Source organism: Dasypus novemcinctus, chromosome 9 (genome assembly GCF_030445035.2).
Source record: "Dasypus novemcinctus isolate mDasNov1 chromosome 9, mDasNov1.1.hap2, whole genome shotgun sequence".
In the NCBI taxonomy this organism is placed as follows: Eukaryota; Metazoa; Chordata; class Mammalia; order Cingulata; family Dasypodidae; genus Dasypus; species Dasypus novemcinctus.
In genome coordinates, this window is record NC_080681.1 from 88782639 (window position 1) to 88802341 (window position 19703).

The 19703-nt window shown below is 43.9% G+C and overlaps 1 protein-coding gene and 1 non-coding gene across 14 annotated transcripts in view; one reads left to right on the plus strand and one right to left on the minus strand.

Moving 5' to 3' along the window:
• Positions 1-19703, minus strand: part of ARMH1 (armadillo like helical domain containing 1) — a 54561-nt gene that overhangs the window by 2500 nt on the left and 32358 nt on the right. The window lies entirely within an intron of this gene.
• LOC111764810 (U5 spliceosomal RNA) lies at positions 424-538 on the plus strand. Its single transcript, XR_002797325.1, has one exon. It is a non-coding gene; the product is annotated as a U5 spliceosomal RNA (small nuclear RNA).

A 19703-nucleotide genomic window follows, 5' to 3' on the forward strand; every position in this document is an offset into this window, starting at 1 on the left:
AGTATCTGGGAAGATGGGGGAGGATTGATTATTTTAGTAAAGAAGAGAAAGGAGTCGTGGAAGAAGGCAGGGTGGGATGGTGATTTTGAAGTGCATAAATGCCACTCTGAACATTATCCATGTTCCATGGAAGACAGGACTTAGCAGAGGAATCAAATGCCACCTCTTTCTGTCTCTCCATTCACTCCTAGGGGAGACAGAACACAGGGAAAGTTCTGGTTTGCCTGACTACTTAATTTGCATGAGAATTATTACCAGTATTATTTGCTTGAATAACCCTAATTATCCTTTTACTTTCTCATCAATAATTTTTACTCAGGGTGAATAAATTTGGGATAATTCTTTGCAATGGAAGGTGCAACATACCACAAGCATTGAGAAACCAGCCATTATCTGGGAAGATGGGCAGGGGCATAGGAAACAAAGTTCTGGTTTCTCTTCAGAACAAAAAATATTTTGCCTTTTACTAAAGATTCCCATGGGGAGAAATGGTGACGAGTTGTTGACAAACTTTTTGAAGTTTTCTTTCATAAGATTAAGCTTTTGGGAAGCAGACTTGGCCCAGTGGTTAGGGTGTTTGTCTACCACATGGGAGGTCTGCGGTTCAAACCCCGGGCCTCCTTGACCCGTGTGGAGCTGGCCCATGTGCAGTGCTGATGTGTGCAAGGAGTGCCCTGCCACGCAGGGGTGTCCCCACGTAGGGAATCCCCATGTGCAAGGAGTGCGCCCCATAAGGAGAGCTGCCCAGGGTGAAAGAAAGTTCAGCCTGCCCAGGAATGGCGCCACACACACGGAAAGTTGACACAGCAAGATGACGCAACAAAAAGAAACACAGATTCCCATGCTGCTGACAACAACAGAAGCGGACAAAGAAGAACACGCAGCAAATAGACACAGAGAACAGACAACTGGGGTAGGGTTGTGGGGGGGGGGAGGAGAGAGAAATAAAATAAATAAATAAATCTTTAAAAAAAAAGATTAAGCTTTTGACTGATGAGATGGAAACTTGGTTATGAATATATGAAAAAGGTAATGACTAAGAAGGAGTGAAGTTTTAGCCTTTTTTGAAGTGTACTTGTCATAAATTAGTTTATTTCCTAATTTGCTGTAGTCTCTCAAGACTTCTGTGGATGTTCAAGTGTGGGCCCTTTGCTCTATTGTAAGGCTTACCGGAAATCAAGAGGTGGGGAACTAGGCTGAGTACTAGGAAATGACTAGAGAAGTGTCACCAGGTTGAAATTTCCAGTGGGAGGATTCATTTTGGTAGCGTTCCAAGCTGGAGACACAGATGGGCTTTTCCTTACAATGGTTTAGAACTGGGCTCCCTCATTCTGCACCAATAGCTATGAGGAATCCTAGTTTGATTGGGTCCCCATCCCCGCCCCCTCCCGCTGCCTGGACCCCTTCAGTGTGCCGGGGAATGGCCCACACCCCAGAGCAAAGAGCCTGTGTAGGCCTGTGGCCCAGGCGCTGTGTTCTGCCCCCACCTAGAGCCACAGGTATGCTGTGGACTTATGAAGGTTTCTCAGGAGAGTGAAAGATTCATTTGTATATCCAGAGGGATTGAGCTGAGTACACTAACTCAGTTTAAAAGATCAAGAATCCCTGTTTCCTTCAGTTAAGGTATAGCTTTTCCAAAAATGCCTTTCACAGTTTTCCCTGGTGGAGTGACTGTAGCACAGGAAGAAACAGACGCCGTTAGTCACAGGAGGGTTGCAGTTAGTGGGGAAAGCATGGCAGAAACACCTCACCGTGCTCTGGTTCTTTTTTTTTTATTTTATTTTTTTTAAAGATTTATTTATTTATTATTTAATTTCCCCCCCTCCCCTGGTTGTCTGTTCTTGGTGTCTATTTGCTGCGTCTTGTTTCTTTGTCTGCTTTTGTTTCTTTGTCCGCTTCTGTTGTCGTCAGCGGCACAGGAAGTGTGGGCGGCGCCATTCCTGGGCAGGCTGCACTTTCTTTTCACGCTGGGCGGCTTTCCTCATGGGCGCACTCCTTGCGCGTGGGGGCTCCCCCACGCGGGGGACACCCTTGCGTGGCAGGGCACTCCTTGCGCGCATCAGCACTACGCATGGCCAGCTCCACACGGGTCAAGGAGGCCCGGGGTTTGAACCGCGGACCTCCCATATGGTAGACGGACGCCCTAACCACTGGGCCAAAGTCCGTTTCCCTCTGGTTCTTTTTAAGTAGTCTAAATCTTTCATACTGAAAGTACGAGCAATCAAAGAAAAAAATGGGTAAACGGGACCTCATCAAACTTAAAAAACTTTTGTGCTTCAAAGGGCTTTGCCAAGAAGGTTTAAAGGCAGCCTACTCGATGGGAGAAACTATTTGGAAACCATATATCCAATAAGGGTTTGATTTCCATACTATATAAAGAGATCATACAACTCATATAAGAGCAAGCAATCCAATTTAAAAATGGGCAACAGACTTAGACATTTTTCCCAAGAAGAGAAACAAATGATGATAAAGCAGATGAAAAAAAATGTTCAATATCACTAGTTATGAGGGAAATACAAATCAAAATTATAATGAGATATCTTCTCACACCTCATAGAATGGCCATTATTTTAAAAAAACAGGAAACAAGAAGTGCTAGAGAAGATGTGTTGGTGGGAAAGTAGAATGGTGCAGCCTCTGTGGAAGTCAGTTTGGTGGTTCCTCAGGAAGCTAAATATAGAACTGCTGTATGATCTGGCAATCCCTCTACTAGGAATATAACCAGAAAAAATGAAAACAGTGATGCAAACAGACATTTGCACACTGATGTTCATAGCGACATTATTCACAATTGCCAAAAGATGGAAATAACCTGAGTGCCCACCCACTAATGAATAGACAAACAAAATGTGGTATATATATATGATGGAATACTCTGCTGCTGTAAGAAGAAATGAAATTGGGACACATATGATAATATGGATGAACCTTGAGGACATTATGTTAAGTGAAATAAGCTAGAAACAAAAGGACAAATATTATATGGTCTCACTAATATGAACTAAACATGAAGAATAAACACATAGAGTTAAAACGTAGACTATAGGTTACTAGGAGGTAGGATAAGGACTGAGAAGGGGTACTGATGTTTAATGTATACAGAATTTTCAATTAGCATGATTGTAAAAGGAAATGAATAGAATTGATGATAACACATTGTAGTGAGTATAACTAACATGGCTGATTTATAAATGGGTTTATGGCTGAAAGGGGTAGTCTAAGGATGTAAATGTTAATGGAAAGAAAGCTACAGAATAATGTAGGGACTGAATAGCATAGTGAATCTGGAGGTAGATGAGGATTGTGGTTAATAATACGAATACAAAAATGTTCTTCTATGAACTAGAGCAAATATACATCACTATTACAAGGTGGTAAGAATATAGTGATGCATGGTAAAATACAATTAATGTAACTTATGGGCTATAGTTAACAGCAATATTGTAATATCTTTTATCAATGTCAAAGAAGGTACTATATAAACACTAAGGGTCAATAGTAGGGGAGTATGGGATTTTTTCTTTTGGACCAAGGAAAACGTTCAAAGGTTTACTGGGGTGATAACTGTACAATTCTGTGATGGAAGTGAGAGCCACAGAGTGTACACTTTAGATAGAATGTATAAGGCATACAACACAGTGAAACACATGGTGGAAGACGAACTGTGCTTAACACATCCAAGATGAGAGTGTTTTCTCATGCTATAACAAATGTGCGATCTTAATACAAGTATTAATAATAGGGGATGTATGGAGAAAGTATAGCAAGTTCATGCTATGGACCATAGTTAGTGGTAATAGTCTGATGAGGTTCTTTCATCATCTGTAACAAATGTTCCACAACAATGTATGGTGCTGGGTGGAGGGGTGAGGTATGGGAATTCTGCACATTATGCTTGATTGTTTTGTAAGCTCACAACTTCTCTAACAAAAATAAAAAATAAAGAAGAAATGTGGCATTGTAAAGGAAATAAAAGCAGGTGGATGTGGAAAATAATGTGGGGAATGACCTAGTTGAGATGGGGAGCATGTAGAGTGTGGAGCATGCATGGCCTTGCTTGCCAGGTTGAGGATTTTGTATTTAACGTGAGAGGTACTGGAATCCTCTGACTCATTGTAAATATGTTAGGCACCTCATCACAGAGCTTTACGTTCTTACTCATGTTGCAGTGTGGTTGTCTTAAAATGAGTCCATAAATTCTTTGATATTCTTCCCTTCAAAAGGTCAAGTCTAATTCCCCTCCCCTTGAACGTGGGTCAGACCTGGTAACTCACTATTTTTTTCTTTAGGAAGCCGCGGGAACAAAACCCGACACCTCCCTTGTGGGAGGTGGGTGTTCAACTGCTCGAGACACATCCATTCCCTGGATGACTCACTTTTAAAGAATAGAATGTGGTGAGACTCATGCTATGTGACCTCCGAGGGTAGGTCATGAGACAGATAGCTTCTACCTGACATTCTTTCTTGGATCCCTCACTCTGGGGGAAGTTAGCCACCATGCTGTGAGGACAGTCCAGCTACCTGTGGAGAGGAACCGGAGCCTCCTCTGCCTACAACCAGCACAACTTGGCAGCCACATGAGTGAGCCACCTGGAAAGTCCCGCCAAGCCTTAAGAGGACTGCAACCACGGCTGATACCACGACTGCATCCTCATGTGCTACACCTACCCAGCTAAGCCACTGTTGAATTCCTGGTCCGCAGAAACTGAGTGATAATTAGTGTTCGTTATTTGATAAAACAAAACTAAACAAACAAAATACCAGATTCTTGGAGGGATAACAGACATTAGCACCCCCACCAAGGACTTGAAGGATTCAGGGTTGGTGATTCCCAACACATCTGCATTCAACTCTCCTATTTGGCCTGTACAGAAAACAGAAGGATCTTGGAGGATGACAGTGGATTATCCTGAACTTAACCAGGGGATGACTCAAATTGCAGCTGCTGTTCCAGATGTGGTATCATTGTTTGAGCAAATCAACAACATATCCTGGTACCTGGTATGCAGCTATTGATCTGGAAAATGCTTTTTTCTCAATTGCTGTTGGTAAAGACCACCAGAAACAGTTTGCTTTCAGCTGCACAGCCTGCAACATACCTTCACAGTCCTACCTCTGGGGTTTATCAACTCTCCAGCCCTAAGTCTTAATCAAGTTCACAGGTAAGTTGGTCATTTCTCCCTGCCAAAAGACATCACACTGGTCCATTCTATTTATGATATGTTGATTGGGCCTAGTGAGCAAGAAGTAGCAACTACTCTAGACTTGTTGGTAAGGCATTGCATGTCAGAAGAAGGGAGATAAGTCCAACAAAAATACAGAGGTCATACACCTCAGTGGAATTTCTGGGTTTCCAGTGGTGTGGGGCAGTTTGAGATATCCCCTCTAAGGTGAAGGATAAGCTGTTGCATCTGGCCTCTTCCGTAATAAAAAATGACACACAATGTCTAGTTGTCATAGATGGATTTGGGAGATAACATCTTCTTCATTTGGATGTGCTACTCTGGCCCATTTGCCTAGTGACTGAAAAAGCTGCTAGTTGTGGGTGGGGCCAGAATGAGAGGAAGTACTGCAACATGTTCAGGTTGCAGTGCAAGCTGCTCTGCCATTGGACCATATGGCCCAGAAGATCCAGTAGTGCTGGAATTGTCAGTGGCAAATAGAGATGCTGTCTGGAGCCTTTAGAAGACCCCTATAGGAGAAGCGACACAGACCCTTAGGATTTTAGAGCAAATCCTTGCCATCCTCTGCAGATAACTACTCTCTTTTTGAGAAACAGTGTTTGGCCTGCAAATGGGCCTTAGTAGAGACTGAACACTTAGCCATGGGCCACCAAGTCACCATGAGACCTGAGTTGCCTATCATGAGCTGGGTATTGTCTGGCCCACCAAGCTATAAAGTTGGGAATACACAGCAGCACTCCTTCATAAAATGGTATATACAAGAAAGGTCTCAGATGGGTCCTTAAGGCACATGTAACTTACATGTGGAAGTTGCCCAAATTCCCATGACCCCCACTCCTGCCACATTACCTGCTCTTTCTCAGCGCACAGCTATGACTTTTTGGGGAGTTCCTTACAATCAACTGACTGAGGAAGAGAAAACTTGGGCTTGGTTTACAGATGGTTCTGCCCAAAATGCAGGTACCACCTGAAAGTCAACAGCTGCAGCACTACAGCCCCTTTCTGGGACATCCCTGAAGGACAGTGATGAAGGGAAATCCTCCCAGTGGGCAGAGGTTAGATAGTGTACCTGATTGTTCATTTTGCTAGGAAGATGAACTGGCCAGAGGTGCTTTTGTACACTGATTCATGGGCAGTGGCCAATGGTTTGATTGGATAGCTAGGGACTTGGAAGCAACATGATTGGAAAACTGGTGACAGAGAAGTGTGAGGAAGAGGTATGTGGATAAATCTTTCAGAGAGGGAAAAAACATGAAGATATTTGTGTCCCACTTGAATGCTCAACAGAGGGTGACTTCAGCAAAGGGAGATTTTAATAATCAAGTGGATAAGATAACTCATTCTGTGGATAACAGCCACTCTTGTCATTGCCCAATGGGCTCATAAACAAAGTGGTCACAGTGGTAGGGATGGAGGTTATACATGGGTTCAGTAACATGGACTTCCACTCACCATGGCCAACCTGGCTACAGCCACTGCTAAGTGCCCAGTCTGCCAGTAGCAGAGACCAACACTCAATCCCTGATATGGCATCGTTCCCCAACATGATCAGCCTGCTACCTGGTGGTTGTTTGATTACATTAGACCACTTCCACCATGGAAAGGGAAGCATTTTGTTCTAACTAGAAAAAATACTACTCCAGATGTGGGTTTGCCGTCCTTGCATGCAATGCTTCTGCCAAAACTACCATCCGTGGACTTATAGAATGTCTTATCCACCATCATGTTATTCCACACACCATTGCTTCTGTGCATGGGACCCATTTCATAGAAAATGAAGTGTAGGAATGGGTACATACTCATGGATTCACTGGTCTTCCTATGATCCCCATCATCCTGAAGCTGCTGGATTGATAGAATGGTGGGATGGCCTTGTGAAGATCTATTATGACACCAATTAGGTAGTAAGGCCTTGCAGGGTTGAGGTACTGTTCTCCAGGAGGTTGTGTATACTTTGAATCGGTGTCCACTCTATGGTGCCATTTATTCCATAGCTAGGATTTATAGGTGTAGGAATGAAGGGATGGAAATGAGTGGCACCTCTCACCATTATCCCTAGTGACCACTAGAAAAATGTTTGCTTCCTGTCCCTGCAACCTTAAGCTCTGCTAGTCTACAGGTCTTAGTTCCAAAAGGAGGAGTACTTCCACCAGGGAACACAACTATGATTCTATTGAACTGGAACTTAAAACTGACACCTGGCCACCTTGGGCTCCTCAAGCCACTGAATCAACAGGCAAAGAAGGGAATTTCTGTACTGGCTGGGGTAATTGATCCTGGGTATTAAGGGGAAATAGGACTGCAACTACACAATGGAAGAAAAGAAGAGTTTGTCATAAATACACAAGATCCCTTAGATATTCTCTTAGTACTACCATGACCTGTGATTAAAGTCAATGGAAAATTGCAACAACTCAATCCAGGAAGGACTGACTTACCAATGGTACAGAAACTTCAGGAATGAAGGTTTGGGTTACCTCATCAAGAAAAGAACCACAGCCAGCTGAAGTGCTTGCTGTGGGTAAAGGGAACATGGAATGGGCAGCTGAAGAAGGTAGTTATAAAAGTGAGTGGGGAGCAGGTATAGGTACAGTGGTTAAGTGGTTAAGCAACAGCTTCAACCTATTTCCCATTTACGAGGTCCTGAGTTCTATCCCTGGTATCTCCTAAAACAAACAAACAAATGAAAAAACCAACTCATGGGGGAGCAGATGTAGAACCTCCTAAAAAATAATAGTAAAGTTTTTTTTAAAAAAGAGCTATGACTATATGATCAGTTACAGAAACAAGAACTGTAATGGTTATGAACATTTCTTCCTTGTCTTGTTACGAGTAGGTTTGCACATAGGAGTAAAACACAAATATCTTTGTTTCTTCCCTATCGTATCCCCTTACATATGACATTAGTTGTACTACCTTCATGTTATAGCATTTAAGTTATAGGATATGAAGTTAAGAGTGACTGTTACCCAAGCACTTGTACCCTATTCTGAGAGGAGTTAGTGTGTTTCCATTTGTACACGGGACAAATGAGTATTGTTAGATGAAAATAAAACTTGTTTTCGTTCTTATTTAGAGATTAAGTGTGATTTAAGGAGATGTGTATGGCTGCCAAGTTGGCAAGGGATGGACTGTGATGCTTAATCCCCATGTTAACTTGGCCAGTTTATGGTGCCTAGATATTTGTTCAAGCAAGCACTTGCCTGATTCCTACTGTGAGGACCTTTTGTGGACTTAAATCATCAGTAAGCTTATTGCATTTTCAAATGTTAACTCTGGGATTTATTCCCTACATATGTTTCTTGAATTTATAACCAGCTGGTGATATGACAAAGATTTTTTTTTTTTTTTTTTTTTTTTTTGAGTATCAGGTGCTAACAAAACGAAGCTAATCTAACCCAAAACACCTATCACCATCTTTGCAAATTTGCTTTGCACTGGCTGGTGCTGTCCGTCAGAGTTCAATTCTCCTCTCAGGTAGGTTGGCACAAGGAGAATGTAAAATGCAAGTTGCTTCCTGTCTTTTCTGATCCTGTACCTTGTGTTTGCTAGTGGCCTAAGGAGTTCCACAGTGTATGTGAGTTTGAATGCCCCCTCTACCTCTCAGGAAACAGACCTTTCCCCTCACCTGAGTGTTCCACTGCAAGGTCTTAAAGGAGGTTAAGTCCTTACCCTAAGTCACCCACCTCAACTGTTTCTTGCACTGTTTTTGTTGTCTCAAGTTGCTTTTGCCCGGAGGGAAAATATTGGGAGGGGCCACATTTTCCAAGTCAGTCTTTCCAGGCCTGAACAAGGCCAGGGAGTCACAAAGGGAGCCCTGATTAGCTCCAAACTGCCCTGAGCAGGGGATAAGGGAGGGTCCAGGAAGGGCACAGGAGCTTCTTCCTTGGCTCCCCGGAGCTGTGCATTCTTGACTCGGCACCTGCCCAGCAAATGCAACCCTCAACTGTCCTCGAGAACTCGGAGGAAGTGTACTGGCTTTAAGTCTCCTCTGCTGTCTTTGCACGAGGGGGATTGCCCAATGGCCGCCCTTAAAGCCGGTCCCCAGTGATCTGAAGCAGCTGATCAAAAGCAGTGACTAGCAATCAGATGTACCCCCCAAATTTGGAGGAACTGCTGTTTATGTCCCACCCTGGCACCAGCAAGCTGCACCCGTAGCCTGACCTTCAGTCCCCACTGCTGCCTGCCACCAGGTTGGGGGCTTGGGGATGGTAGCTGAGGAGGGATGCTATTTATCACAATTTACTAGCCTCTTCCTCCTGCTCCTTGCTGGATGCTGCACACTGTTCCATGAGACTCCAGAGTTCGAAACTGTTGTTTCAGTATCTGCCAGTTCAATCGTTGTTTTGGTGGAGGGACTGATCTCTGTAGCTTTCTACTCCACCATCTTCCCACAACCCTCTCAATGAATTGCTTTTGATTGACTTTTAAAATTCACAGTTGTCATTGTTTACATCCAAAGCAAAAGTGCTAGTCATTGCCCAAATGTCTTCACCAGAACTACAGCCAGTCACACCTCTTTTATAAACTGTGCTTAGTTACTAAGCAGAGCAGACTCATTCACAAACTTGGGGACAATACAGACACCATCTTTGGCAAATTTGCCTGAAGCCTGTGGTATTGATAGCAGCCAGCTGTCCTAAATTTAAGCAGTCACTGATATATTCATTGATTCATTCATTTATCCCACAAATACTCATTGAGCATCTTCTCTGTGCCATGCCCCTGTGCTAGCGTCAGGAAGAGGACTCTAATTCAGTCCTCGTCCTTCGTAACATCACAGTCTAATTGGAGATACCATTAAGGAAACTGGCATTGCTGATGTTTCTAAGAGTCATAGGAACACAGAGGAAGGCCAGGTTGGCATGAGAGTATATTGAGGGGACAGGGGATAGATAATCAGGAGATGCTTCCTTGAGGAGGTGACACACAAACTGACAAAGCCATGGGAAAAGTAGAGGGGCTGGAATGAAGTGGAATGAGGCAAGGGCCATGTAGGATAATGCCATGTCACACTTGTGGTCAGGCTAGCAGGGAGGTCTGCTTGCAACAAGGGTGTTAGCTCATGGTGTGTGACAGCTCAGGCTGCAGAGATCAGCCAGCCCCAATTCTGAAGGGCTTTGAGTATGCCAACCACCCTGCAAGGCAGGTGTATGCTCCCCTTTTAGTTCAGGGAAACCTAAGACTCAAAGAAGTTGAGTAGCTTGCCCAAGATCAAACAGCTAATAAACAGTTGAATGATTGCATCTGATTCCAAGGCCCATATTCTTCACTGTTACACTCTACTGCCTCCATGCTAGTGGTGACTAGGAAAACAGACTGTGTGTGGACATCATATTGGAGAGATGGAGATTGATTGGTTTGGAGGCCAGTGCAGAATCAAGGTGAGAAGTACAAAGACCTGAAATACAGCCCTGGTGACAGAATGCAGAAGAGGGACCAGATTTGAATGCTATTAAGGAGTTAGAGGGAAACGGACTTTGGCCCAGTGGTTAGGGCGTCCGTCTACCATATGGGAGGTCCGCGGTTCAAACCCCGGGCCTCCTTGACCAGTGTGGAGCTGGCCATGCGCAGCGCTGATGCGCGCAAGGAGTGCCGTGCCACGCAAGGGTGTCCCCCGCGTGGGGGAGCCCCATGCGCAAGGAGTGCGCCCGTGAGGAGAGCTGCCCAGCGTGAAAAGAAAGAGCAGCCTGCCCAGGAATGGCGCCGCCCACACTTCCTGTGCCGCTGACGACAACAGAAGCGGACAAAGAAACAAGACGCAGCAAATAGACACCAAGAACAGACAACCGGGGGAGGGGGGGAATTAAATAAATAAATAAATCTTTAAAAAAAAAAAAAAGAAAAAAAAAGAAAAAAAAAAGGAGTTAGAATTGAATGATCTTGTTAGTAGTTGGCTGAAGGTGGGTGCATGGTGAGATGCCAGCCACCTGCATTTCTATCCTAGGTTCTTGGGGGCTTTTCACTGAGAATGGAACACAGATGAAGGAAAGGCTTGGGGCTGGAATACAGGAACTCAAATCTGACCATGAGTGTGAGTATGAGGTGCCAGTGGACATCCAAGGGGGAGATATTGCAAAGGTAAATGGAAGCATGGGTTTGGAGTTCAGGAGAGCTGTAGAGCATTCACTTTAACACTGTGTCCATCCAAAAAAAGGGATTAACAGTATGCCTACCTCATTGGCTTGTTGTGAGGGTTGAATGAGTAAGGAGCTTAAGTAATACCTAGCATACAGTAAGTTCTTTATAAATGTCAACTATTTTTGTTTCTATTATTATGGGTAGTAATTGAAACCTTGAGAGTAGATGAGTTAGCACAGATTGAGAAAAGAGAAGAGGACCTAGGGGGGAAAATCAACAAGTAAGGCGAAGCAGACTTGGCCCAGTGGTTAGGGCGTCCGCCTACCACATGGGAGGTCCACTGTTCAAACCCCGGGCCTCCTTGACCCTTTGGAGCTGGCCCATGTGCAGTGCTGATGCGTGCAAGGAGTGCCCTGCCACGCAGGGGTGTCCCCCGTGTAGGGGAGCCTCATGCACAAGGAGTGCGCTCTGTAAGGAGAGCCGCCCAGCATGAAAGAAAGTGCACCCTGCCCAAGAATGGCACCGCACACACAGGGACCTGAAACAAGATGACGTAACAAAAAGAAACAAGATTCCTGGTGCTGCTGCTAAGGAAAGAAGCGGTCCCAGAAGAACACACAGCAAATGGACAAAGAGAGCAGACAACTGGGGGAGAGGGGGAGAGAAATAAATAAAAAATAAATCTTTAAAAAAAAAACAAGTAAGGGACTGGTGGAGGAACAGGAATGTACAAAAGACTGAGAAGCAGTTTCCACAGAGAGGGGAGAGAACCTGGGGAGTAAGGTCTGGGAAAGAAGAAATGAGAACATTTCAAGGAGGAGGGTGTGATCAGGAAGTTTTGAGTTGTTGGGATTCATTCCTAATGAGGTTGAGAAGCAACTTTGTGGGGCCCATGCTCATTCATTGGACAAATATTGATTGAGCAAGTGCCAGGTAGAGTGCTCATGCTGTTAAACAGTAGTTAAGAAAACAGATGACGAGCTTGTCACCTACACTGCATGGAACCTTCGGGGGAAGGAGAGGGTTCCTCCAATATCAAGAGGAACCACGGAATCCATGGCCTGTCACCACCGGAAGAAACATCAGGGACTACTTCCTGATCACCTCATTTAATGGAACAAATTCCTTGTCCCGGATATCACGGGTTTAGTACTCTTTTGGCAGAAGGATCCCTAAGTGTGACACTGCACCTGGGAACTGTGGCTATTCCACACAAGCATTTCCAAGGTACTCACAGCACAAATGCAGTTCGTTTAATAATTCTTTGGTCCTCCAGGTTTGGAAAACCTGTGTTCTGTGATATTTCTCTGTACTGCCAGACAAGCCTGCCACCTACTGGCCACATGTGAGAAGTGCGCTCCTGTGGGCTTCCATACGGAGGTTCTCTTCCTTTTCCAACAGTGGTATGAGGCTAATAAGCCCTGAATATGAATATGCTCAGCAAGGTGCACTGTTGTAAGGAAGAGACCAGTGCCAGGCATTTTCCTGTCAAATTATATTCTGTCTCTGAACCTGTGCATTTTGTCACCTCTTTCACCACATCCCATGCAAAGCCCAATGTTGAAACATAAAATAATATTTTATGCATTATTTCTTTTTTGAAAGCCAGGCAACAAAATAAGGTGCTGTAGTGGAATAGGTGTTGCTGGGTCAAGAATTTCCACTGGTGTCTGCTTCTCTGGGCAAGCCTGTGCTCTGGTGTTTTTTAACTGTTCCTGAGACCTGAGTCAAGCCCCGCTGGATCCAAAGAGGAGGCAGTACCAGGAAAGGGCAGGACATAGATGTTTTGAGGGCCAGACAAAATGAGACATTAAAAACAAGTTTTTCCCGAGTACTTTCTTCTTAAAAAAACAAAAACAAAAAACAAAAAAACCTCGGATATTCTATTACAAAACTTTATAGTGCTAACAGAAGTGTCTCAGTTAAAGTACTCATAGAATTTTGGGGATGTAAAGTATCTTAAAAATATTCAGCAGGAAGATTTTTATGTGAAACTATCTTTAAGTGTCAGAGCCTTATCACTGTTGCTTAATGAAGTTACACAGGACAGGTGTCCCCTTACACAGCATTATGGGCCAAAGCTACCCCTGTGTCAGGGCTGAGGGGAAAACAAAGGCACAAAGTTCAGAATGCCAAAAGTTGTAGTTTTGAAAGTGAGAACTTCCTCTACTTGCTTGACCCTCTGAAGGGCATGAGGCTGAGAAAACATAATTTTTATTGAAAAATGTGTTTTACCACAATGTTAATGATGTTGTCTGTCCTCAAGCTTTTGTCTGCTTCTCAAAACTAGTAAAAACTAAGAAAGTCTTGTTCTCTTACCACTGGAGAGACAGGATTGTGTGGTGGTGAGAAGGTGGGCACAGCAGTCATACCTGGAACTTTTCCACCTATCCTGAGACTCTGGTTGATTGCTCTGCTCCGTGCCTTGGTTTTCCCATCTGCAAACTGGGGTTGATAATAGTACTAACTTCATGGAGTTGTTCTGAGGAGTAGCTGAGATCTAACCCATAGTTGTGATCAATCACTAGTAGCAATTACTAGTTATCATTACTATTATTATTAATATTATTAGTTATTTTTCAAATATACCAACATTTCCATTTTGCCATAAGCTTTGTTTTTATACAAATTTATTCATCTTTTGGTAATTTTTATTAGTATGGTGGTTTTAAAATATGTCCACAGAGTTTTTAGTACACATTTTAGTACACCTTCCCCTTGAATGTAGAATGGACTTGTGACTGGCTTCTAGTTAGAATGAAGTAGAAGTGACATCTGAGATTAGATTATAAAAGCTATTGAGGCTGCTTCCTTTTTCTCTCTCTTTTGGAACACTGTCTGGGAGAAGCCAGCTGCCATGTTGTAAGGACACTCAAACAGCCCTTTAGAGAGGTCAACATGGTGAAGAACTGAGGCTTCCTGCTGATGCCAGCACTGAATGGCCAGGCGTGTGAGTGAGCCTCAGTAGAAGCAGATCCTTCAGCCCGCCAAGCCTTCCGATGACTTACCCCAGCTACCATGGTGACTGCAACTTCATGGAAGACCCAGAGCCAGAACAGCTCAGTTAAGCTGCTTCCAGGTTCCTGACCCACAAAAACGGTGTTAGATATGTTTTAAGTCACGGAATTTTGGGTAATTTGTAATGGAGCCATAGGTTAATAATGCAGATGGACTGATTCAAAAAGGCTTTGTAGCTTTAAGCAAAGCTTGAATATAATGGCTTTCATTTTGTCACCATTTTAAAGGATGTTCATTTGTTTCTGCCCAAGATCTCTATTACATAGGAGCAAGGTGCTGGGGGAAGGAGAGGGGAGCCTTTACAGGGGAGCTGGGGCAGGTAGAGGGGATCTGGAGAGAGAGCTGGGGCAGGGAGAGGGCAGCTGGAGAGGAAAGCTGCATGGCCTAGACTGCCCATCCCAGAGAAGAGGGGATGAGGACAGGGTGGGGCAGGGAAAGGGGGACAAAGGGTCAGAAGAGGGGCTGACAGAGGGCAGAAAGGAGGGTACTGTGGAGCAAAGGCCAGTTTGAAGTCCCTAGAATTGTGAGGTTTTGTCTTCCCCAGCTCTCTTAGCCCCTACCTATATGAATGTCTATAAACTTTACAAATATTTAAAAGAGACAGGTTTCAGTAAATTTATAATTGGTGAATTGGCCACTCAGCAAATTGGTCGTTTGACCAGCTGATTTTTGGCAAGCATGCATTTGGCAAATTAATTTATAGTCATACATAGTAATTTTCATGTTCCTAAGGCAATAATTTATTTGTAAAAGATAATAATATATATTATATATGTGTTATATTTCAAATCTACCTTCCCCCCCAATTCATAAATTTCTCTCTCCAAAAACTTTCTCTGGTTTTGAAATTTGTCTTCTCTAGGGAGGAAGACCAACGAGAGACTGTGTTTGCAGCTTTAGACTGCCAGTCATGATTCAGTCCCCGCTTGCCACAAATTCCTGGAACAGCAATCCTCCCTGGGAGGAAACTGCCATTTTTCACTCCAAAGCAATTATAATGGAGATAAATTTCAGGCAGGCCCGCTCTGGAGAAGTTTCCTTTAATTTTGATTTTGGCTTTCTTAGGTTAAATGGGACTATCAGTAATAGAAATTCTAACATCTTAATTTCATGAAAAAAAAGCCTCAGAAGTTAGTGGACATAGGAGTCAGTACCCTTTCCCTGGTTGCTTCTATTTTAAAGTGGAGACTGAAACAAGAATCTGAATCCCCAGCAGAGGGGCCTAGAAAGCTATTACCCCTACACTTTTTAAAAAAGAAATCTGGCTTGGCAGGGTGCTTCCCATGGGGTTTAACACAGTGATCCTCAACCAGTGGCACCTGCACAGGTATGGGGAGATGGAATTTTATGAACTCATTGTCTGCTAGGCAAACATATTTCAGGAAACTGCTTTAAAACGCTTGGACAGACACAGTTCCCACTACATATATCCCCCAAGGCCCATACATCCAACCCTAGTGGTTGCAAAACTTGGCCATAAAATTATGTGTCCCTTTGCTGCTCTTCCCATGGGGATGTGGGGTCTGTGTGCTTCCCCTGAGTCTGGGCAGGAAGCGATGTGACTTACCAGGTCAAAAGGGGCCATGCAGCTCCTATCTGGAATGTTTTGGAATGTCCACTCTCAGCTGTTCCCTCTAGAAACTCAGCTACGTGGCACCAATCGATAGCCCCATCTGAGTGCTACCTTTGACCCCAAAATGATTCCAGCCCCAGTGTGTGACCCAAGGCTGGGCATAGGTGAGGTGAGTGAGGCATTCGCTAGTGCACAAAATTTAAGGAGGGGGGGAGTGAAACTCAGTAGTAATCAAGATAATTAATATTTTGTGGTAGTTTTAAAAAGCAAAATTAATGCAAAAGAATTTGTGAATAACATATCTGAATTTTAAATAAAGACGGGCTCCATAAAGGTGCCAGGTGGAGTCATAGTGTAGAGTGAAGCAGAAGGGAAAGTGAGGAATGCTCCTCACCAGCCTCTCCCTAGTCCCAGCTGTGGCCCCAGCTGTTTTCCAGAAAAGGGGTTTGACAGCAAAGGAACAAGCAGAGATAATCCATCTTGGCTGTGCCCCATTCAAGTTCCTGACCTACAGAATTTGTGAGCAGAATAAAATAGCAGTGGTTTTATGGCACAAAATGTGGGGTGGTTTGTTACAAGCAATAGAAAGCTCATATCGAATTCACAGATAGAATACTCACCCTCAGCTCTAGGGGCCTTGCTATTCTCCTACTTTCATCCACGAGCCTTCTTTTTCTCCTTCTCCATACCCTCCTCCCGGGTCCTTAGAACTCTCAGGAAATAAAAGGTCACATAAGACATACAGCCCTCTGCTTAGCCATTAAGACTATGCTTGGACATCTGGGGTGAAAAAACTAGGTATTTTAAATTCTATTCCAAATGATGATTGTCAGTACAAATTAGAGCATACACAATTCTTTCAGTCCAACTCATTCATCCATTCATCCATTCATTCATTCCTTTGACAAATATTTTAAGTGTCAGTACTGTTTAGACACTGGGAGTATAATGGTAAACAAAAAAGATGAGGTCCCAGTTTTTCTGGAACTTTCTAGTAGGGGACAGATAGTAAACAAGTAAACAAACAAGATAATTTCTTGTTTGAAATTTAAGTTTAAGAGGTTTAAGAAGTTGTCCATTAATACAAGGTCTGGGAAAAGAGCATTGAGGATGTGGATGTGGCTCAAATGATTGAGCTCCCGCCTACCATATGTGAGGTCTGGGTTTGGTTCCCCGTGCCTCCTAAAGAAGACAAGCAAGACAACAAGCTAATGTGATGGGCTGGCACGGCGAGCTGAGGCAATAAGATGATGCAACAAGAGACACACAGAGGAAAACATAATGAGAGATACAACAAAGCAGGGAGCGGAGGTGGCTCAAGCAGTTGGGCTCCTACCACGTGGGAGGTCCCAGGTTCATTTCCTGGTGCTTCCTAAAAAAAAGAAGATCAGCACACAACAGACAGAAACAGCAAATGCAAACAATGAGGGGGTGGGGAGAAATAAACAAAATAAATCTTAAAAAAAAAAGAGTCATCCAGGCTTTGCGGCCATGCGGGTGCCTAGCTTTCAGCCCAGGTGAAACGGGCAGCTGAGGAGTGATAGCTCTGCTTTTAAAATGATCATTCTTGCTGCGGCGGGAGAATGGAATACAGGGGCCCAGAATGGAAACAGAAAGGCAAGTTAGGAGACAGGATCGTGGTTAGACGAGGGCAATCACAAGAGGACACAGAGAAGGTGAGTGGAGATAGAACCTGGAGGACTTGGTAAGGATGGTACGGAGTGGCAGGGGAGAAAATGAAGGGAATCTGATATTAGTCCAACATTGTTTACTTGAGCTATTGGGTTGATGGTGGTAACTTTTACCAAGATGGGAAAAATAGAAGGAAGAACGGGTTTTACTTTGTTTTTAAAAATTACGCTGAAAGTACAAAGTTCCCTTATATACACAATGCCCCCACCCCAACACTTGCAGTTTTCCCTATTAAGTACAAATTTGGGGAAGAAAATCAAGAGTTCTGATTTGGCCGTAAGTTTCAGATGTCTATTAGGCATCCACGTGGAGATTTCAGGAGAGGTCTGGGACAGAGGTACAGATTTGGTATCTCTATGTATCATACACATATATGATATTTAAAGCTATGGGACTGGAATAAAGCACTTAGGGATAAAGTTTAAGGAGAAGAGAAGCAGGCTGAGGACTTAACAGAAAAGTCTGACAGAGAAAGAGAGAAACTAGCAAAGGAGACTATGGCGAAACCAGTGGGCAGGAAGAAGAGCGGAAGAAAGTATGATCACAGAAGCCAAGAGAGAAGAGGGAGGTAGAAGTTGTTTGGACAAATGCAACTGAGAGAATGAAAATGGAAAAATGAGTAGCTGGAGGGGAACTTGGGGTCAAGGTAGGGTATGCATCCCTAATCACTACAATTTAGTTTTACCTTTTTTTTGGACATGTCTTTTAAGTCTCTTTTAATCCATAGATTCCCAAGGAGGAGTTCTCTATTAAGATGGGAGATACAGAGCATATTTGCATGTCAGTGGAGATGAAAGAGAGAGAGGATCATTATAGGAGAGAAGTCCCTGAGGGGACGTAGAGGAGCTGGCCTGTGATAGGAGGAGGGACACTCTGTTGTAAAGGGCCAGCACTGAATGAGAATGACAGGACAGGCGGGTTGGTAGATTTGGTGGTGGGAAGTGGAGTCTCAGTGAAGAAGGTGGTGAGGATGTCAGCTGGCTACTCTACCACAGACATCCACTGCAAGGTAATCACCAGGCACCTGAAAAGCTCTCTACCCCTTGTTTTCATTGGATGCTTCCCTGAGAACTCCACCTTCCCAGTAGCTTTCTCAGGGGAAGGATGCCAATGCCACTCCCCCTCTCCGCCTCCCTGGCCCCCACCTTGTAGCATGGGAGGTAGAGTGGATATCCTCTTTAAACATTAAACACTGTGACCCCCGCCCCCCCCCCCCCTACTTTTCCTCACCATTCATTCCTCTCCTTCCTAAGACAAACACAAAACTCAGTCTCTGGCATAGCTCTTGGCACACCACAGCTGTGCAATAAATATGTCTAAAAAACGAACAAATCCTGCCCTCTGAAGGTGAGTTTATCCAACTCCATCACCTGCTAACTGCCCATCACTGTCATCTCCTCACTCCTCTTGGTGGCAGGCTTCCTCTCTGACCTGACTGTTGCCGACATTCTAAGGCTTCACCCTGGTCTTGCAATTTGGTGTTCTCAAATTCAGAGACCTTCATCTCTGATCCCCTACAGCCACTCATGATTGTATCTAAGACCTGTCAGACTCTCCCACCCCTGCCTTTGGACGAGTTTCAGTGGAAACTGAATGCGTTATTTTATTTTCTCCCTGAACTTCAATTCCACTGATTGTGTGAAATGGCCCCCTCTAGCGGACAATTGTTACGCATGCATTCTCTGTGTTTGGAATTATATGAATACTATTTTGAGGTGCCTCATAAAAGACATTCAACGGACATTTCATGAGCACCTGTTAGGAGTCTGAAGTTATTTTGAGATCCACAGTTTCATTATCATGAGCAGAAGACAAAGCAAAAAGGCAGTGACAAAGCTTTGTGTTCACTGCCTCTGCCACAGCGTTATTTAATAAATGCAGAGGGACTCTAATTGGGCCTGATAGTGGAAGAAGCTGAGGGTCTGTTCTAGTTCTGGAGGGGTTCATCAGCGTTAATTAAAACTAAGTTATTTTTTCATTAATTTACTCAGCAAACATCTACTGAGTACTTATTATGCTCCAGGACCTGAGCTGGAAAAAGAGATGTATCAGACCTAGGTCCCTGCTCTGGAGTTGCTGAGAGGTCTAGGGGAGAAAGGCAAATAGGCAAGTACTCACTAATATGGTGTGTGGGTGCAGTTTTCCCTCATTCA